The sequence below is a fragment of the Ostrea edulis genome, chromosome 5 (genome assembly GCF_947568905.1).
Source record: "Ostrea edulis chromosome 5, xbOstEdul1.1, whole genome shotgun sequence".
Taxonomy (NCBI): domain Eukaryota; kingdom Metazoa; phylum Mollusca; class Bivalvia; order Ostreida; family Ostreidae; genus Ostrea; species Ostrea edulis.
In genome coordinates, this window is record NC_079168.1 from 76,641,321 (window position 1) to 76,652,281 (window position 10,961).

Genomic DNA, 10,961 nt, shown 5'->3' on the forward strand with positions numbered 1-10,961 from the left:
AAATGGCAAACTAATAAAATATGTTAAAATTGATGATAACCACAGTAGTGCTTTAAAAGATTTTCAAAATACACATTCAGTAAAAAATAGAAAACAACAGAAAATAACAAAGACATTACATCACAGATAGGCATGATTAACCTAATCTAAACTACTAGTAATACATTGGAAACACATCACAAATAGGCTAAATGAAACATGGAAACAAAAGCAATTAACAGACCTGAACACATTTAATTATCTTAAATGTATCAGTTTTTCTTATTATACAGTTCTCTAGAACATGTGACAAAATATAAATTACATAACCAGGCTTAGAACATCAAAATATCCTTCCTAAGTTTTGAAAGGAAGGCCTGGGGTTGGTCAATATTTATTGATGGTGCCATGGGACCGGGTCAATATTTATTGGGGGTTGGGACAGGTGCATTCTATATTACCATTTAAGAAAAAAACAACTAATAGGTCCTATCTTCTATCTTCTAAAAATACAAATAATTGCTGTCGTATATAATATGTAAAATTTCAAAAAATGTGTATTGTATCGAAGGTGAAGTTTGTCATGACAGAAAATATGTGTAGACTATGCATGCAATGCGTATTTCGCTGCCCTTTAGAGATCGAATTTGAAGTCGCTCATCTCCGACAGATTGAGAAAATACGAAAAATTGCATTGTTTGGGCCTAGATCTACCCAAAGTAAGTTTTCAGATATCAGAAAATATAATAATTTGCGGCTTTTAGCTCTGTGAAAATTTCTACTACATGAAAACTTACCCTTGCATGCAATGTTGTTACTAATAGTAAATCCAACACAAGAAAATGTGTAAGCAAGTGACAAATCGCGATCCACATGTCAATGTGACTGACGTAATGTGGTAAAATGTGACGTATGATTTTTTTGTTTGCTTTGTTGAAAGGCGGATCAGCAATGAAACACCCCGTCCCCCTTTCCCCAGTGAGAAATGTATTTGATAATGAACAGGACAATGCTTACTTGGTAAATCATTAATTCGAATGCAAGGTGAAGATAACGAACAGTGATCAATCTCATAACTCCTACAAGCAATACAAAATAGATAGTTGGGCAAACACGGATCCCTGGACACACCAGAGTTGGGATCATCAGGTGCCTAGGAGGAGTAAGCATCCCCTGTCGACCGGTCACACACGCCGTGAGCACCACATCCCTGTGGTAATATCTTTGTTTTAATCTATTTTAAAATCATTCGATCATCATACAGAGAAAGATGACTTACAACAGTGATTAGCGTACAAGTAGATGCTAATTGACAACGAGTAAACAGTATGTGTATCAAACCGAAGTATCTTATTGTACACGTTGACTTTCTATTCCACAGAAGGCTGAAAACAGTGCTGCGATGTAAATTTAGAGAGAGAAGAAAAAATAGTTCCGACTTCTTGTTGTCAAGGGGGTGTGTCCCCATACCAAACCAGGTTATACAAAAATAACCTGCGTTCCTCCATTGGAATTTGACCAATCAGAGACAAGGATACAATGAGAAGTTTATACATGTGACCTCAAACCTCTAATCTCACCGTGTAGAAACGGACTAGGATAACGTGTTACCCTAGTCCAAGATGGCGTCAGGCAATTCTTGATGTTTTCTGTCTTGAGTTCTTAAATTGCACGTATTTAAGAAGAAAATCTGCCTCGAAGTTTTGCTACAGATTAGGGTAACGTTTTTGGAATGTTGATACACGATTAATATTAGTGTAGTTTTTCCCGATTAGGATAGTCATTTATAGTACGTTCAAATATGCAATGTATTCATTTTATACTTCTTTTTATAATTGATATAGAACGGTAAAAGCTTTAAAGGCAGTTTATGAAAGCAGAGTTCGAGTTCGATAGACGTACGTAAAGATCAAAACGATTGTAAACGTTTTAAAGAAATGTAACTTATAATTCTTTATTTGATGCAGGTATCGAACAAAAACAAAAAATTGGACGGAAAACTTCATCAATGCGCGTTAAGCGCATTGATAAAAAGGGTTTCCGTTTTCGTTTGATATATGCATCAAATAAAGAATTGTAAATTTTCTTTCTTATCTTTTAAGTATGTTTTTAAAATAGAAAAACAACTAGTTTCTCTCATTAAAAAGCTTGAATTAACGTTTTTGGAATGGTTCGTAGGAATACCTATACGTAACAATGGAAACAAAATAAGAACTAGCTGTAGGTTCAGGTCGGGTAAAGTTACTGTACAGAATTAAATATATTACACGCCAAATTAAAGGTGCGGTGGTCAAAATCTGAATTAGATTTGAAGAGAACAAGTGGTGACTGGTTGAATTCTGTGCACATTGCATTCGAGAAGACGTTGAACACTAGTTGTATCGTAAGAACGGTGGAATACGACTCGGCTCCATGAAAGGTGAAGATAACGAACAGTGATCAATCTCATAACTCCTATAAACTATACAAGATAGATAGTTGGGCAAACACGGACCCCTGGACACACCAGAGGTGCGATCAGGTGCCTAGGAGGAGTAAGCATCCCCTGTCGACCGGTCACACCCGCCGTGAGCCCTATATCCAGATCAGGTAAACGGCGCTATTAGTAGTCAAAATCAGTGTGCCAAGAACAGTCTAACAATCGGTATGAAACACACCAGACAGCATTTGACCCAATGATAGCTTGTATTGGCAAATTAGATCGGTTATAACGACCATAGAATTTGTGAAATGCTGACTTTAATCGAGACTATGGTGTTTAACAAAGCAATTTTTTGATGACTGATCACTAGATATGAATATGTCCACTTTCCATTTTTGTTGAAGAAACAACTGTCTATAATGGCAACAAGTCTAGTCTTTAATCTATTGAGGAATGGTCGTGTAAAGTGTTGAAAAGTCATATGTTTTGATTTGGGAAAGGTTTTGCGATTTTAAGTTTACTAAAAGTTCTTTATAATTTTTTTTTAGAATCCACATTTGATTAACACCACTTCTGGCATATGTAGGTGTACAGTAAGTTTGAAGTTTCTCCGTCACAGCTGTTAATATTTTCGTGAGGAGTAAAGATAAGAGTTTGGTAGAGCACTTACTGGATCCAGCAATGTATCTTTGTAAGAGTGTTTATGTAGTTTAGGAATCAGGTACGATAACTTATATTCATTCGACCTATTGTCTGGGATATTAAATGTCTGTAAAACTGAAGCATGGTTTTGAACAATTTCATTTAGAAAGGGCAGTTGGAGTATAAGTACGAGTACCAGAAGTGGAATTAATGCCAAGTTCGTTTAAAATACGGTTGTAATAATGAGTCTTACAAACAAAGACAATGTTGTTACAAGCTTTATTAGCTGGAACCAAAACATATACCTCGTGTAACCTATCTAATTAGGGCTTTCCACCTTTCTGTGGAAAGTCCTATTGTCATTGCTCTGTTTATTATTATTTTTCTGCCGTAAAAAATGTCTTAAGACTTGTCGAAAGACTTTAGAGTTCACCATATAGTACTTCTTGAGAAACAATTACATATCACCTTGCGTGATTGAACTTTGACCCCCTACGGAGTTATTGGACTTTACGTAAAAATCCTTGTTAGCACTACTCCTCTTTCACCGTAAATGCAACGAGCATCAAACCTTTACTGAACTATAGGTGTCATTTTGTAGAATTGATAGGTACATTAAACAAAAGGATTTGATTACCCTTTATTAGAGTTATTGCCCCTTACGTTTTACGATTTCTACATAAAACATGTCAAACTCAAGAACGATTGGTCGTAGAGGCATGAAACTATTCGAAATGGGGTCAGTGATCTTTGATCTTGAAAATTCGGTCAAGGTCAAAGGTCAAGGTAATCTGAAAATATGAGAAAATGGCATATTTTATGCCCTCTCTCCTGCAGGAGATATCACTAAATTATGATTTACATTAGCATCAACATCCTAATTGGTTTCAATGTAACTGATTAACATTCTAAACTTTGACCTTTCTTTGAATGACAATGGCTCGAGTTAAAAAGCTTGTTAGCACTACTCCTAAACCAAACGTCTTAGAGACACAAAACCTTCGCTTATGAATTCACATTAAAACATTCTTGCAGTGAGAGACTAATCGTAGGGATCCAAGGACCTTTAAACATAGTTATTCCCCCTGAAAGTCTCAAATATCATTTAAGCCGTTAACTTTTTAATCAATATAGATAGAGACATGGGGCCACTTGCATTAAGACCCATGACCCTTGACGTTCAAAATAAGGTCAAGGTCATCATGAAATTTTATTTTTTTCAGTTTCAATGTCTTTTAGAGTATTTTCAAATACAATAAATGTTATTTGATCCTATATGGACCTTTAGAACCTTTTCGACACATTTACATCCCCTTTGTGATCCTTTAAAATGTTTTAACTTTATTGTCTTGGATGCTATTCAAGATAATCAGGGAATGTTTCATCTTGCTCTCTTAAGTCAATGACCTTAAATTTTAGGTCAAGGTCATCAATAGTTTTTAAATTTTAAAAAAGAAATTTACGATAGAAATTTTGAGGTTGCAAAGAAATTAACCCCTTCTTTACAAACCACTACATTTCAGACTTCTAAAAAAAAAATGTTTACATCACATACAACATTTTTTGATAAATCATAGAGGGTGGAAAGCTCTTTAATTGTTCGCGAACAATTAGGATCACTAGTTCCTTTATCACTTCTTGTTTACTAAACACAGAAAGATAGATGGTACGTACTTTTGTTTTAATATGTCTAATGCGGGATTTTTATATTCCTCTTATGCTTTTAACCCATTCTGACAATGTATCAAGGTCTTCTTTTTCATATTTAGTCCATCGTCTGGCATAATCTTCGACAGAATTCATAATAGAGATGAAGTTCTATCGCCAATTGAAATGCCGAGGTTCTCTGTATTTAGGACCTTTTAGAATAAGTGATTTGAGGTCCTCATTTTCAACTATATCAACATCACCAGTAACGACATGTCCAACTGGACTATAGTTGAAAGAAGATGAAGAACACGTAGGTGGATTAAGTATAAGATGATCTATATCTAGGCACTGCGAAGTTTGTTTATAATTAAAACGTTTGGATGCAATAGTAGAAGTATATTTGTAGGAAATACAGGGTGTAGACTTAAACTTGAAATAAGTTGGAATACACGACTGAACCCTTCTATGATGAAGAATGTTGGTTATGTTGACGGCATCTATTCCAGCTTTGTTTGTAAATTTGAGCTTAATGAACTGGCGGCATGATCTGGAAGGAATACCATCCATGACTCGTGGTGGTTTAGAGAGCCTGTGATTGGCAATATCCATAATCATAGAGTTCAGTCTATATTCAGGTGTTGAAAAATCCAAGTATAGACTACCTGTGGCTTCTTAAAATAACGTATGTAAAACTCTCAGTGGAACAGGGTAAAGTTTTGTACGAATATGATGTGGACCTAATTGTCTGTTGACGTAAGGTAAAAGTGAATCAAACGTGACATCATTTATACTTGGTCTTTTATATGAACGATGTCCATGACTGCGTCTCTGAGTATTGGGAAAGAGTCCCATCACATTCACGTTATTTCCTTGTGGACTAGTCAAATTGCCCACATCATATACATTGTCATTGCATCCATATGGAAATGCATTGCTTATAGGGTCCTGATCCAGTGACTTTCTCGTTGTCTATAAAAAGGGGTACTTAATATTGGATTGTTTGTGTGATGGTAATTTTTGTTTCCAAACCCCTTACCTTCAGGGACAAGATGGAGTGGTCCAGTGAATTAAAATGCTTAAGAAGTTGGTTACCACCATTATTTATTTGAAATATGTACCCCGATATTCTTTTATTAAGTGAACCCTTAGTTTCTCCCACATAAATTAAGCCACATAGGTTACACTCAATAGCGTTGAAAACGTTAAATATCAAGTAAAAAGCTCAACACCTCTTCATCTAAATTGTCCTCGTTGATTGAGCCTCATTTAACGCAGTTCAATTTCATTAATATCTCCCAAATCAAAAGTTGCTGCTTGCTCCGTCATGTTATCGAGCTCGTAAAGCAGTAGCCTAGGTCACGCAAGCCGTTTGACTTCCCACTCAAACGCCTTGGAGCGTTCTATTTAAAAATATTACACCGCGAGGGGGCGCTATCGAAAAACGGAAATGGCGACACCGAAGAAAACAAAGACAATAGCTGTTGTTCCAAATGTCAGTTTGTGTGTCGCTTGTTCTAAAGAAAGCAAACGTTGTGTTTTTGCAAGTTCGAAACTTGGTCCTTCATTAGAGAAACCAGTGACGATATGACCAGAATTATGCTGACTTCACGAGAACTAGTATTACTATGAAGGTCTTCTTCAAACATTAATTGCGGTAGAATCGTATACAATTAGCGATTTCCCATAGCCTGTTGGTAATACTGCCAACGCGTCTGACCTATTTGCTAATTTAAGTAAACACTCTCTCTGTAAAGGTTTCAGGGAGAATTCGATTTTTAAATCTGATAAAACTTTGTTTATCTTCTGTTCGACTGCGTCCGTCATCGTTATGCATCAACCAATCAGCTGCTTTATCAGAATTCGGATAAGCCTCGTTATGGAGTGTAAATGTTTATCATAGAATGCTCCTAGACGTTTGTCTCGTAGAACACTGCATTGACAAACGTGTAGGTGACCTAGACTAGTAAAGCAGACGACACATACCGGGAACTCGTGTAATTTGTCTATACTTCTACCAGTCAGTGTCCTACGTCGTCAAGTTGACTATTCTGCCACGTCATCACTAGGCCTATGTGTGTTGTTTCTTTACATTAATTGTTTTTTATTCATATCTTTGGTTGTGTTTATCTTTGGTAGCATCAAACGAATACATTTAGTTTACAATGCTTGTGTGGAAATTCCCGTTCTATATATATAGCGCTAAAATTACAACGGGGAAGACGCATTCCAGAGAAAAGTAGTCCCGCGTGCTTAATGGAGATGAACTGCGGACGAAATTTTTTTTTAGACTAAGAAATCAAACGAACTTTTCATCCAATCAGCATCGTTGAACCACTTTAAAAGTTATTAAATGATTCTTTTATCAAATTAATTTCATAGAATTCAAGTTGCATGTAATCATAAAATTTTAATGATTTTTAACGTTATATCATATTTTCCAGTTTTGCCATGTGGAGAATAATATTGTATCTATTTATTAATTTCTCATTAAATTGATGTTTTTCTTGTACTGCATGCATATGTAAATTCTCCGTTAATGTCACGATCATAAAATGCGTTTTCCAGGAGGACAATGGAGATCACAATCTTGCAGAATGGGTACTGAACTCGAGTGGTAGCTCGGTGGTATCTGAAAGCACTTTGTAACCAGGATGTCGTGAGTTCAAGCCCCGCCCGTGTCATGGCAGGGTCAACCTTAAGGCGTAATTTTACCACGGTTATATAAAGATGAAAGATGAAGATAACGAACAGTGATCAATCTCATAACTCCTATAAGCAATACAAAATAGATACATGTAGTTGGGCAAACACACACCCCTGGACACAACAGAGGTGGGATTAGGTATCTAGGAGGAGTAAGCATCCCCTGTTGACCGGTCACACCCGCCGTGAGCCCTATATCTTGATCAGGTAAATGGAGTTATCCGTAGTCAAAATCTGTGCCAAAAACGGTCTAGACCAATCGGTATGAAACACGTCAGACAGCATTTGGCCCAATGATAGGTTGTATTGGTAAACTAGATCATTATAACGACAATAGACGTTTACGAAATGCTGGCTTTAATCGAGACTGATGAAACCCCCTGTAACATCAATTGTTTGTCAGTAGCCTGCCTCGATTTAAAAATTGATCATATGCAGGTCTTGTGTATCGAGTGCATTGAGAGATATAAACACCAGAGTGGTGTTTAACAAAGTAGTTTTTATGAATGATCACTAGATACAAATATTTCCTTTTTCCATTTTTGTTGAAGAAGCAACTGTCTATGATGCCAAAAAGTCTAGTCTTTAATTTATCGTGAGAAATGGTCGTGTAAAGTGTTGAAAAGTCATAGGTTTTGATGTTAGTGATTTGAGAAAAGTTTTGCGATTTCAAATTTACTAAATTATCTTAAAAGTTCTTTAGAATTTTTTTTAGAATCCAGATTTGATTTACACCACTTTCTGGCTTATGTTGTGGCACAGTACGTTTGAAGTTTCTCTTTCACAGCTGTTAATATTTTCGTGAGGAGAAAAGATAGTGTCTTGTTAGAACATTTACTCGATCCAGCAATGTATCTTTCTTTGTAAGGGTTTTTTGTGAAGTTTATAATCCAGTATAGATACTCATATTCATCCATGAGTTGCAAAAGTCAGATATACAGGAAATGAATATATAGGTTGGAGGGTATACATGTAAAAGCAATAGAAAGGGGGGGGGGTTAATATTTGCGTAATCGGTTTCACAGATCATGAAAATTATCCGTTTTTATAACCGCGCAATACAAACAGTGTAGACATTTATTGATTACAAGGAATATACTATATTTTGTTGTATTTTTTAAATAGAATGTACGAGTGATGGGACGGAGGAGGGGCTCTAATCTATAATTAAGACATCTTTAGCCCCCTCGTCTACTCGAGCATGTCCACTCGTGAACCACTGTTTAATTCATTGCTGTTTGCAATGCTCTCAACGACCAATGAAACAATTTAATTAGGGAAATGCATCAGTATTGATTCCTACCGTGAAATTATCGTCTCCACTTACTGTAAACACTAAATCCAAATAGCCTATTAAATACGAAAGCCGATTAGTATCAAGGAAAAACTTCTCGTCATCACGAGACAATATCTCGTTATTACGAGAAATGATCTCGAGATTAAGAGAATATGTATATCATTATATCTAAATTGTGAAAATTCGAGAAAAGATAATAAACTTTTGAGATAGTTCTCTCGTAAGGTCAATCATTTTTCTCTTCTTGGACTTCCAGGAACGGCGCTAAAAATCCTCGTAATTTAATGAGATAATTAAGAGAATTTTCACCTTGGTGGTAATTGGCTTTCATACAATTACAGAATGAATTTTTTTTTATTAAATATTACTCTAATGACGAGAATATTTATTGAAAAATTCAGTGAGTAAGGTTTGCGTTCATTTTAAAGTTATCGAGTTTCTCAAAGTACGATTGTAATAATATTTGAATATTCAATGTGACTGCAATTTTAAGCCTTACTCATTTTTCTAATGATTAGAGTGTTTTATTTAGAATTAGGTATTATGTACGAAATACTTGCTATTAAAATACGTATACGACATGCCATATGATAGCGAGGAGATGCCTCGCAGGGCCTGTGTTGTATTGGTGTTATATAACCGGAGATGCCTCGCGGGGCCTGTGTTGTATTGGTGTTATATAACCGGAGATGCCTCGCGGGGCCTGTGTTATATTGGTGTTATATAACCCTTAATTCTTCAACGGGGATAAAACTTGTTTGAGAAGTCCTAGAGCTTTTCTGCAGGAGCTATTTACGAAAACGTTTGTCGTTACACTAAATCTTACCCAAAGATTGAAAATACCCAGAAATCCTTCCTGAGCATCAATTACAAAATCCAACATAAAATTAAATTTCCATTGGGATATATAATTCTATTTCACCAAAAGCGAACATAATTTTTAAACTTTCCTGCAAGAAGATTTGATTTTCCATATGGTGTTTAACCACTGCTTCGTCCCCCTTGATCACCATTTTTGACACCCCTAACAAAAAACAGCAACAAGGATTAATAAGCATATATCAATCCATGATGTAAAATAAAAATATAACGGAAAGCATGCGGTATTGGAGAGGAGTAGTCCTGAGCAAAAACTGGTGACACGCATTTAGTGATTAAAACAAAAGAAGAAAGAAAAGAAAACGGAACGTGAAATCGCCTGTTCAAAGCATGATTAAGCATCTGTAGGTAATATAGAATATTTACGAAAAACATACATCAAACGATATTACATGTATTTTACTCAACCATCCATTTTCAAACTTGTGCAACTTTTTTCAATAAGAAACAGAAAAGCATTATGTAATTTAGCAAGGTTTTTGATAAAGGCACTGATCCTAAGAAACTTATAATATATCATATGTTTGTCCATCCTCCATATTTGGTCACATGATTCTTTTCACATGGTTATACTCACTGGTATATTGTTACTTGATTATTATATAACTGTACCATACCAATGAGATGTTTCTCAAGGTTTCAATAAACTAACACTGGCCTCTCAGGGTACACCGTACCAACGTAAACAAAGTTCGTTGGGTAAATGTTGTGCATCGAAAATTCCCACATTTTCCTAATAACTTAATACGGATTTAAAAAATAAGATCGCCTCGCTATGGTAACTTTTTGCCCGGGAAGGGGGTGGGGTGGGGTATGAGAAGTTCAAAGCAAACCACAGGCACCTGAAGTATGGATATTATCCGCCCCCCGCCCCCTTTTAATATTTATTTTTGGTGGCAATAATTTCTCTGAAATGTGAATTCCCGGTCTAGAAAGAGGGATGAGATACACCGGGAATTCACACATTTCAGAGAAATTATTACCACCAAAAAAAAATATATTTTAAAGGGGAGGGGGTGATATCCATATTTTAGGTGCCTGTGAGCAAACTGCAACCTAAACATTCAAGTGACTTTTTCAAGAATTTCACATATGTGTCATTTTCTTGCGTAAAGTGTAATATTTAAAGATTCATTTCTGAAGAAAAGAAAAGACAAAAGGTGGTGGTAGAGGGGTGGGGGGGGGTGTTGATTGGTTGCACGTGACAGACACTGCACGTGTTGAATGAGACATTAGAAATTAAGTCTATAAATATAAGGGTTTACGTCAATAAATTAATAAAGACTCACGAAAAGACCGTTCTGTCGGGACTTAACGACCCCGTTCTCTCTTATTTCCTATGTCTTCTGCTCTGGTTAAATATTTTTATGATGTGGAAAAAGAAGTGGA